Genomic DNA, 11,817 nt, shown 5'->3' with positions numbered 1-11,817 from the left:
CCATATACTGCTCTCTATTCATGCAGGCAACTCCCATTGAAATCAATAGCATTTCATTCTTGGTCAAGGGTAGCACATGACCCCTGATGTCTCATACCTCATCATTCTCACGGAGACATAAAGCAAACAGGACTGCTTGTAAAAATCAGGTTTCAGACCTTTGTTTTTCATCACATTCTAACATTTAGATTTACATTAGCAGATCAGGTATATGCTATGATTCTGATACTAGTGATAAACCTTTCAAATTATTCTGATCTGACAAATAAGGTCATAAAATAATAGAAGCATCAGCCCCTTTAGTACCAAAAAATTAGATATGAAACCCATGTCTTAAATTCCCCACAACCTGATGGCTGTATACTGGTGATCATGGTTTGAATTTATTGCCACTTACCTTTTCTTGTGACTTCTGTTAAAAAGTAGCGGTAGCAAAATCTAGCTGCAGTACTTTCTACTTTTGTTCACCCAAGAGGGGAAAAAGACATTTCTTTTGTGTATGAAATAAATTTACAATTAGACCAACCTAATCCATAATAAAACAAAAGTGAGATTAACAGGCTAGTGAATCTGATAGCTACATTATTTTTCAGATCTTCAATAGACCAGAACACAAGGATCAAGATAACATGATTAACCAGTTCTGAAAATGTACATTATTAGCATATACCTTTAACCCATGGAATTATAATGAATCCCTAGTTTTTTTCTTTATGGGAAGGTTTTCCCTTTAAGTTATCATCATTCAGCAGGGTTTTACTTATGCCATTCCAACCCTGTGAAAGAAGAGAGCTCTTTGGGCATTTCACACCCTCTACTGGCTAGCACAAATTTGGCAGCACTCTTTACTACACTGTCTCCCTTGTTCCAGGGGAGTTCTGAGACCCATCACTTTATGGGTGTGCCTCAGTTTCCCTTTCCATGTGGTGTTTTGAATTATAGCATCTATTAGCCATGCCTAGTTTTCCTGTTCCTAGTGGAATCATGGACTTCCTAGCTGTATTTGTGCCTAACTGTTCCTGGCACACTGTGGGCCACAAACATACTCCCCCCTGATTTAGTTTCTCCAGGAAGGGTGGACAGAAAGCTCACCCCCTTGGCCACGGAGTCTGGCCATGGTGGGCTTGCACCTAAGTCCTCTGGGTTTAAACCTGTTATAGCATTACAGAAGATAACACAGCAAGAAAATTAATTTCCCATAAGCAGAGTTCCAGCACCTTCTTTGTGTCCATATTAACTCAGGCTACTGGCAGGGCAGTGAGATTTCTCATATCCATATATGTTTGCTCTTTAGCAGCTGCTCAGGCACACCCTTCTGTCCTTCCTCCAGGGTCCCATGGGCATGACTTGATCCTCCTGTTCAAGTCATCTGCATTTCTCCTGATCGGCAAGCTTTTGTCGAACCAGCTCTCTCTTGATGCTTGGCCTCTGGCTCTATCTGTCTCTTTTGCACGAGTGGCCTTTTCCACTCCAACCTTCACAGTTCTGGACTTCCCACTTCCATGACTCCCTCTTCTGGATGATCTATGGCCACATGCCATAGGAGAAAAAGGGACATTTTTTGGCCCCCTGTTTGAAGAAGGTGCCCCATCCTGCCTCGCAACATACGAGCACAGCATAGCCATCAGTTCCAATTTCTGTTGATTTGTAGCAGACAGACTTTGCTGCTTTCTCATGAGCTGTTTGTCACTTATGCTTGCTAACTAGCTTTTATCCACGACAAACTGTCTATATAGCAAGTTTCTGAGCCTGGGTCAACTAGGGTGACCAGATAGTAAGTGTGAAAAATTGGGATGGGGGGTGGGGAGTAATAGGTGCCTATATAAGACACTGCCATGAATTTGGGACTCTCCCTATAAAATTTGGGTTGACAGTTTCAGGCTATTGGGGCTCATGTTAGTGCTCTAAAAACAGCTGTATAGCCAGTGCTTTGAAGTTGCAACTTGAGCTGGAGTTCAGGGTCTGAAGTCCCCCCTGTTTTTAAATTGTTTTAAAGCTGTTTTTAAATTGCCACCCTGAGCCCCACTCACCCAAGTCTGTCGATCTGGACTGGGATGCTCACTGCTACGGGCTGTGCAGACTACCTTAACAGATATGCTCTTGGTTTTCAGTTTAAAGAGCAAAAGTATAAGCTCTTGCAATAAAGTTTTAAAAAGCTTCACATGCTACCAAATAGATCCCAAATGCTGCCACCATTTTGTCACATATGAATTCTGTGTCAACTTTCTTTTGGTAGTTAACATTTGCTTCCTCTCTAACCTTACTAGGAATTAAAATTGGTTAGACAGGGACTGAAATTAGACTCTCAACCTCCAGCTGGTCAGTTTTATGAAGACAACACTTAACTAACAGTTTCTTTTACTTTCCAGAATAAATTCTCATAACTCCCACTGCTTTCACTGGGTGTTTGTGTATTTATGTGGAGAAAATAGAATTCTTACTTATGGTTATCATGTGCAGCCATTGCAAGTACAAAGTTAGCTAAGCCAATAATCAGCTAAGTGTGAAGCCATGACGGGGCTAAATAATGGAATATCTAAACTAAAGAATTTACTAGACTGGATGCAGTACAGGGCTAAGCTAACTACCATTTGCTTACAAGCCTTACATAATCATTTAAGCTGCTTCCCTACTTACATAACTGAACTACAGTACATCAGTATGAACTGTTCATACTTCCCCAGTCACTAAAACACTCAAGGTTCTATCCATATTGTCTATTCAAATAGACACAATGTATATTAAAAATTGCAAAATTAGTGGGATGGGTAAGTCCTTATACCGGATATGATTGCCCAGAGTGTACTGTCAATGGCAAGTGGAAACTGGAATGATCGTGGGCAAAATGGACTATTCTATTGTAAATAGGGTGATAAGAAACATAATGTGTTGCAAAACAAATGCTGAACCTCCTTATACGGTGCATTTGTTGCATTTGTAACAGTATAAGGCCCTTTAATCTGTAGGGACAAGCTTTACTTTGTGAAAGCATGTTCAATATTAGTTTTTAGTTTGATTTAAGTGGACTTTCTCTCCACATTTTCATTTTGCATAGTTTACATGGCTTATGTACATTTCTTATCCCTTATTTTAAAGCAACCATGATGACTTTTCGTTGTTAGAAATTTTTCACACACTTGTAGCCTAATGGTTTATAATCTAAAATATTTTGAATGAAAGGCAAGAAGGGTTTGTTCTTACAGCTAAAGTGGTTTTGCCTAGAAGAAACTGATTTTCCTGTAGTAGATATTCCCTGGGGAAAAACCATTCTGTAATATCTTGGTATGTAATCTGAAAGGATTTTAATAACATGCTTCAGTTGCTCATATCTGCTTTGCAAGCTTATAATACCAGTTGCGCACTTCTCTTAAACTTTGCCTTGATCAAAATAGGGTGTACTTATCACTGATGTAAAATAATTGTTCCAAATATTTGATGCAATGTTTTTATCTTGTCTATTGAAAACGTATTATGCAATGAAAATGTAGTCAACAAGAAATTTGAATATATACAGTGTTGATTGTTTCACGTTCAGAAGAGTTTTAAAAGTCAATTTAATGCTCCATGAAAGTTGCTAGGCTGACAGCCCTAGAGAATTAAGATTTCTCTTTACCTTAAAAGTGGCATGGAAAAAAAAGTGGTAGTGCAAGTTGCGGTGTATTGTCAAAAATCTAACAAGTTTCTAGGCTATTTCTTGGAGCCTCTGGGTACATCTACACAGCAGTGGTAAGTCAAGGCAGCAAACCTCCAAGCCCAGGATGACAGACTCAGGCTCATTGGGCTTGTGCTACCATGTTAAAAACAACTGTATAGACAGATCTTTTAAGTTGCAGCTCAGGCTGGAGCTTGGGCTCTGAAGGCCACCCCCAGCCTGGCCCTAAGCTTCAGAGCCTGAGCTCCAGCACAAGCTGCGAGCTGTCTACACATGCATGTCTACACAACTGTCTACACATGTCTACACAACTATTAGCACCATAGCGTGAGCTCCGTGAGCCTGAGTCTGTTGACCCAGGATCAGAGGCTTGCTGCTGTGGGCTGCAGATATATCCTCTGATGATGATCTTTGTGATGGTAAGTATTTTTGTGATATGGATACCTATCAACTGACAACTAAACTGACACCAAATATCTCCTTATTAGAGATACATCAGCATCCGAATGGTGGGTGCTGCTTTCCACCAACATTTATTTTCTCCTTGTACAGACGTGATGAAGTTATTCTGTTTATTGGGCAGAAAGATATTGCATTCACATGCAAGATTAGGTTCATCAACAGCATCAGACCTGGAGACTCTGAGAAACAGATGTGCTTAGTATTAAGGGGAATCAGAATGTCTGAAAAATCAGGAACTTTGTAACAACTAAGGATCAGGCTACATTATGAAACCTGCCTTCTATGGTTTTGGGACATTTTGACAGGAAATAAAAGTTTTGTGTGTGCCCAGACATCTAGTAGATAGACCACAGCTGATGAGCCACTGGTTCCTAAATTCTGTTCTAACCTCTGGCTTACCAACCTGAAGAGAATAAAAATGTGATTTGTGAAAATTATCATCCAGTAAGAATAAATTCTGTCCTGGGGAGGCTTACATTTAAACAAAACTTTGTGATGATAAATGAGAAACTTTCTTACTATTTGGGCCTTCATCAAGTTTTTGCTGTCTTTGTTTCCCCTTAAAACATCATTAGTGCATATACTAGAACAAAAAGCTCAGGAAAGCTGCATCAAGATATATTTGTGTAGTTACAGACCACAAAATGGAATACCCAGGCTTTAATCATAATTTTAGACAAAGATAGAAAGATCTTGATCATCAGGTCCGCTCTCCAGCCGATTTGTTCTCTGTAGCACATTCTTTCTTCTTTTTTTCTCCAAATCTGATTCTGATGGCAAACTAAATACTTAGCATTGATTTCAGTGTTGAATACTCCCAATAATCAGCCTGTGCAGCGAAATACATGTAATCATTTTTTTTTAAAAATAGTAGTCGTTGTTCTTCCTCCTGGTGGAATCCTTTTGGGACTTCCACTTTACTGAAGATACCTCAGAATGCCACAACACAAATACCAGAATTCATAGAGTTCACTGCAGTTTGATACCACCGAACGATATGTATGTTATCTTTAATGTAACAAGAATTACTAAGTGAATATTATCAAGGGGGGACATAGATGTTTTAAATAATTCTTTAAAACCTTATATTCATGTTGACTGGTTAATGGGGACGTGATAAACCTGCAAACACTTTAAGCATGTGAATGGTCCTATCCTGCAATGAGTACTGGTCAGGTGAGTTTAAGTCTACACAGAGCACCACTGATGTAAACTGGGCTCCATATACATGCAGAGTTCCACCCGCACAGAGCAAAGTGCAGGATCAGGACCTTAAAGTTGAACAAAGCCCAAAAATTCTGAAAAGTAAGCAGTAAAAAACAAATAATTAAGTCTTTGTGCAAAAGACCAAACAGGACTTTTCCTTTAACGGTTTGAAAAACTGCCTATGGATTGTACATAATTACTTGATATAATTAAAAATATTGCCTAATTACATTAATTACATAAATGTAGCACAGTTAAAAAAATCAATCCTAATTAGTGTGTATCTTTGCCAGAGAGACTGTATTGCTCCAGTTTAGTCTCCAGGGTAAAGTATAGATGCGTTTAAAAATACCAAGCCTAATTATATCTTTACTGGAGGTTATGTCTGGTTATGTACAAAGAAAAATATACATTTTATAAAAAATGTTTAAATATTTACCCAAGAAAATCAAACAGTCCTTTGGAAAACCATAATTTCTTTTTAAAAATATTGAATCAAAATTTTTAAAGTATTCTGGTGGCTCAAAAATGCTGTTCTTAAAACAGATTAAAAGTAGCTGTTAAAAAAAGCTAATCAGGTCTTAATTGGGCTGCTTTCCGGAGGAAATATGCATGAATGTCTGGACCATGTAAAAATGTTAAAAAAAAAATTTAAATGACAGATTATGGTTCTGTAGGAAGTTAACCTATTGAATGGAGACAGTAAAACAAAACAAAACTAACAATTCCTGATTGAAAGATTCAAAAGAGAGACCAGGTCATGCAAACCTTAACATATATAAGTAGTCCCATTGAAACTAATGCAACCACTTGCTTGAATAAATGTTTGTAGGATTTGGTCTTCCTGCATGAGTATGTGGAGAATTTATATAAATGAGCTGGCCTCTTTTCTTGGATTATAGATCCCTATAGCTCACTTTAACAATGAGGTAAATTAAGATTAAATGAACTAATGCAGTGCTAGAATGGAAAAAAATCTCCCCTGTAACCACAGGGGTGATGGGATAAACTCTGACCCATCTTTTGATAAGACATTTTGGAAAAAAATAAGAGTTCCTGGGAGTGATTAATGTAATCTCCACCATGTATAGTGTAAAGATATGAATAGCAGTCATCAAAATGGCCATCAGGTATCCAAGGTTCCTTAACTATGGAAGGTTGGTAAGAATTCCTTCAGGTGCTCCCAAGAATTTTCATAAAAGCTAGGGAGACCTGTTTAATATAATCACTCGCCTTGGCAAGGCCTCCTGATCAGTAATGGGGGAAGTATAAGCAAATTATGGTATAATTAATTCCCTGCAGTTGACCTGACCATGAGCACAGTTTCTTAAAAACCCTTCCTGATGATTATTGTGTGATAAGCAGGACTGAAAGAAACCTACAAAGTTTTATTTTTATTTAATGGAAACGGAATGTCAAATTCAGCAAAAATCAGTAGAGTCTTAAATGATTATTACATGCCTCACCAGGATATCCAAAATGAGATAAATCAATCATAGTCCAAGTTTTAAGTCTCTGTCTTCTGAATTCATCCAGTGCTATTTGGGGGAGAACCTTCAGATGATGATGATGATACTAACAATTAATGTATGGTGAAAATCCATTACTTCCATTTACAATACTGATGAAAATGGGGGAGAATTTACTTTTACATTAGTATCTAATTATCACCATAGTATCTAAATGATGAAGAGGGAAATATATCTGCATGATGATTGTTCATAATGGATTTCATAGAGAATTATTTTCTTTACTCTTCCCAAGATCTAGGCAGCTTTCTCTGGTGTATTTTTGTTATTGCTTTAATTTTCCTGGTCTTTTCTTAACCTCTCTTATTGTGATACTTCTTTTATCAAATAGATGGTCTGTACAGCAGGTTTTAAAAGCAGTCATGCTTTGTCTTAGTCTAATCCTCTTCATAAATGAGTCCCCTTGGGAAATAAAATGTTCCGTTCTGAGGGACTTTGCTATAGATTTTGTTAGCTGCATTGTCCCAGAATATGCATGTGTCTGGGGGAGGGAAGACGTGTGATGTAGTTGTTGATGGTAATGAAGACTAAAACTTTGACCTGTAATCAGAAATGAATTGGAAGCAAATAGAGGAATCCTCCTTCAAGAGAGTCTCTTTGGGGGATGCTCATTCAGTGGAGTATCCTGGTAGTGTCCTGTTACAATAAATGGCAATCAGGCAGGTATGTCAGAGTCCACTCTGGAGAAGAGGTAACATTGAAATGCTAATGCGATAAGCAAACTGAAGATACTGCTCATCCACAGCAGTTCCTTTTGGCTGCTTCACAACAACTGGCAGGGAAAGGTAGAAATATAATTTCCAGAGTATTGCAATGACATCTACATTAGCTACATTTCTGACCTGACAGGCGAAATTTCAGATTGACAATTCATAAAAATCTCATTATATTCAGTGGGAATCTCATGAATCTCCTCTCCCACCTAGATAGGAATTATTACTTCAGCAGCTGGCACTGGATATGACAAAGATACCTGATATTGATAAAGATGCAGCTGGAGAATTAATCTGACATCTTACCAGGATGTGTATATAAAATCTTTTGTTCAAGAGGTAATTTTTCTTTATATAGCTAATTACATGGCTTTCTAAAGATTCTGATCAATAATAAATAGATTCAGTCTTTAGTGCAGAAATTGACAGAGCACAAAGTTGGCTGGTTAAGGGCTTGATCCAAGGCCCATATAAGTCAATGAAACATACCCATTAACTCTAACTCAGGGCCTAAATAGAAAAGCAGGGAAGCCTTTAAAAATCTTCATATGATTGCTGTGCACCATTCTGTGGCATGAGTGGAACTAGATTGGAAATGGAATTATAGTTTCAAATATTTCCATAGACAGGATTGATTTTTTTCCTTATCTGTAGCTGGACTATTAACTCTATCAATCACAGATGGGGAACTGCATTTGGAAGTCTCACTCCTAATTATTATTATGTTTACATTTTTCTCCCATTAAATTAAAAAGCATTTCTTTTTTTGATCTTTTGGCCCTTTGTGACTGTTTTTTAGCTTTTAAAGATTTTTTGGTCAACTGATAGTCAAGTCTTAATTGTACTGTCAGTGGAGAAGAGCCAAAATTGTTAAAGCACCTGCTTCTGAAAGATAATTTGTTACAGGAACTGAGGCTAACTAAACGTTAAAAGGAGGGGCCTAAATAGTTACAGAAATGTAATTAGAGTATAGATAGAATCATAGAAGTGTAGGACTGGAAGGGACCTCAATAGGTCATCTAGTCACGTCCTTTGCACTCAGGACAGGACTAAGTAATAACTAGACCATTCCTGACAGGTGTTTGCCTAACTTGCTTTTAAAAACCTCCAGTGATGGAGATTTCACAACCTCCCTAAGTAATTTGTTCCAGTGCTTAACTACCCTGACAGTTAGGAAGTTTTTCCTAAAGTCCAACCTAAATTTCTCTTGCTGCAATTTAAGACCATTGTTTTTTGTCCTATCCTCAGAAGTTAGAGAACTGTTTCACTCTTCTCCTTGTAACAACCTTTTATGTACTTTAAAACTGTTATGCCCCTTCTCAGTCTTTTCTTCTCCAGAATAAACAAACTCAAAGTTTTCAATCTTTCCCCACAGGTCATGTTTTCTAGACCTTTAATCATTTTTGTTGCTCTCCTCTGGACTTTCTCCAATTTGTACACATCTTTCCTGATTTTACTTCATTTGAGGCATGGAGTAGAGTGGAAGAATTACTTCTCATGTCTGGCTTACAGCAGTCCTGCTAATACATCCCAGAATGATGTTCACTTTTTGTTCCCCAACAATGTTACACTGTTGACACATTTAGCTTGCAATCCACTATAACACCCAGGTCCCTTTCCCCAGTGCTCCTTCCTAAGCAGTCATTCCTATTTTGTATGTGTGCAATTGATTGTTCCTTCCTAACTGTAATACTTGCATTTGTCCTGCTTGAATTTCATTCTACTTAATTCAGACTATTTCTCCAGTTCATCCAGACCGCTTTGAATTTTAATCCTCTCTTCGAAGCACTTGCAACGCATCCCAGCTTGGTATTGTCTGCAAACTTTAGTAGTGTACTCTCTCTGCCATTATCTAAATCATTTTATGAAAATATTGAACAGAACCAGACTCAGGACTGATCCCTGTGGGTCTCACTCCATATGCCCTTCCAGCTTGACTCTTAACCACTGATGTCTATTTTCTGGGAATGACAGGTTTCAGAGTAGCAGCCGTGTTAGTCTGTATTCACAAAAAGAAAAGGAGTACTTGTGGCACCTTAGAGACTAACCAATTTATTTGAGCATAAGCTTTCGTGAGCTACAGCTCACTTCATCCGATGAAGTGAGCTGTAGCTCATGAAAGCTTATGCTCAAATAAATTGGTTAGTCTCTAAGGTGCCATAAGTACTCCTTTTCTTTCTGGGAATGGTTTTTCAACCAGTTATGCATTCATCTTAGGCTATGTCTACAGTACTGCGGTAAACTGACCTATGCTATGCAACTCCAGCTATGTTATTTACGTAGGTGGAGTTGACTTACCTTAGTTGGTGTTACCGCGGGGTCTACACTGCGGCGGGGGGGGGTCGATGGGAGAAAATCTCCCATCGACTTACCTTCCTTTTCTCATCAGGGGCAGAGTACAGGAGTCAACTGGAGAGTGATCTGCAGTCGATTTGGCGGGTCTTTACTAGACCCTCTAAATCAACCGCCAGTGGATCGATCTCAAAGTGTCGATCCCCACTGTAATGTAAACCTGTCCTTAGAGTAGCTCTGTCTAGGCTATATTTCCCTAGTTTGTTTATGAAAAGATCATGCAAGACAATATCAAAAGCCTTATTAAAGTCAAGCCATACTACATCTATCACTTCCCCCTATGCACAAGGCTTGTTACCATGTCAAAGAAAGCTATTAGGCTGGTTTGACTTGATTTATTCTTCACAAATCCACATTGACTATTACTTATCACCTTACTGTCTTCTAGGTGTTTGCAAATTGATTGCTTGTGATTACTTGCTCCATTATCTTTCTGGGTACAAAAGTTAAGATAACTGGTCTGTAATTCTCCAGGTTATCCTTATTCTCATTTAAATCAGTTTATGTACCAAATTACTGGAGGATAGCTAATGTGACACCAATTTTTAAAAAAAGGCCCCAGCGGTGATCCCAGCAATTACAGGCCAGTAAATCTATCTTCAGTGCTGGGAAAACTGGTTGAAACAATAGTAAAGAAGAAAATTGTCAGACACATAGATGAACATAATTTATTGGGGAAGAGTCAACATGGTTTTTGTAGAGGAAAATCATGCCTCACCAATCTATTAGAATTCTTTGAGGGGGTCAACAAGCATGTGGACAAGGGAGATCCAGTGGATATAGTATACTTAGATTTTCAGAAAGCCTTTGACAAGGTCCCTCACCAAAGACTCGTAAGCAAAGTAAGCTGTCATGGGATAAGAGGGAAGGTCTTCTCATGGATTGGTAACTGGTTAAAAGATAGGAAACACAGGGTAGGAATAAATGGTCAATTTTCAGAATGGAGAGAGGTAAATAATCATATCCCCCAGGGATCTATACTGGGACAAATCCTTTTCAACATATTCATAAATGATCTGGAAAAAGGGGTAAACAGTGAGGTGGCAAAATTTGCAGATGATACAAAACTATTGAAGATAGTAAAGTCCCAAGCAGACCACAAAGAGCTACAAAAGGAACTCACAAAACTGGGTGACTGGGCAACAAAATGGCAGATGAAATTCAATGTTGATAAATGCAAAGTAGTGTGTATTGAAAAACATAATTCCAACTATACATATACAATGATGGGGTCTAAATTAGCTGTTACCACTCAAAAAAGAGATCTTGGAGTCATTATGGATAGTTCCCTGAAAACATCCACTCAATGTGCAGCGGCAGTCAAAAAAGTGAACAGAATGTTGGGAAAACATTAAGAAAAGGATAGATAATAAGTCAGAAAATATCTTATTGCCCCTATATAAATCCATGGTATGCCCACATCTTGAATACTATATGCAGATGTGGTCACCCCATCTCAAAAAAGATATTTTGGCAGTGGAAAAGGTTCAGAAAAGGGCAGCAAAAATTATTAGTGGTATGGAATGGCTTCCATATGAGGAGAGATTAGTAAAACTGGGATTTTTGAGCTTGGAAAAGAGATGACTAAGGTGGGAATGTGATAGAGGTCTATAAAGTCATGACTGATATTGAGAAAGTAAATAATGTGTTATTTACTTCTTTTCACAACACAAGAACTAGAGGTCACCAAATGAAATTAATAGGCAGCAGGTTTAAAACAAACTAAACAAAGTATTTTTTCACACAATGCACAGTCAATCTGTGGAACTTCTTACTAGAGAATGTTGTGAAGGCAAAGACTATAACAGGGTTCAAAAAAGAACTAGATAAATTAATGAAGGATAGGTCCAACAATGGATATTAGCCAGGATGGGCAGGGATGTTGTCCCTAGCCTCTACTTGC

This window comes from Chelonia mydas, chromosome 5 (assembly GCF_015237465.2).
Source record: "Chelonia mydas isolate rCheMyd1 chromosome 5, rCheMyd1.pri.v2, whole genome shotgun sequence".
Taxonomy (NCBI): Eukaryota; Metazoa; Chordata; order Testudines; family Cheloniidae; genus Chelonia; species Chelonia mydas.
This window is presented reverse-complemented; position numbering follows the sequence as displayed.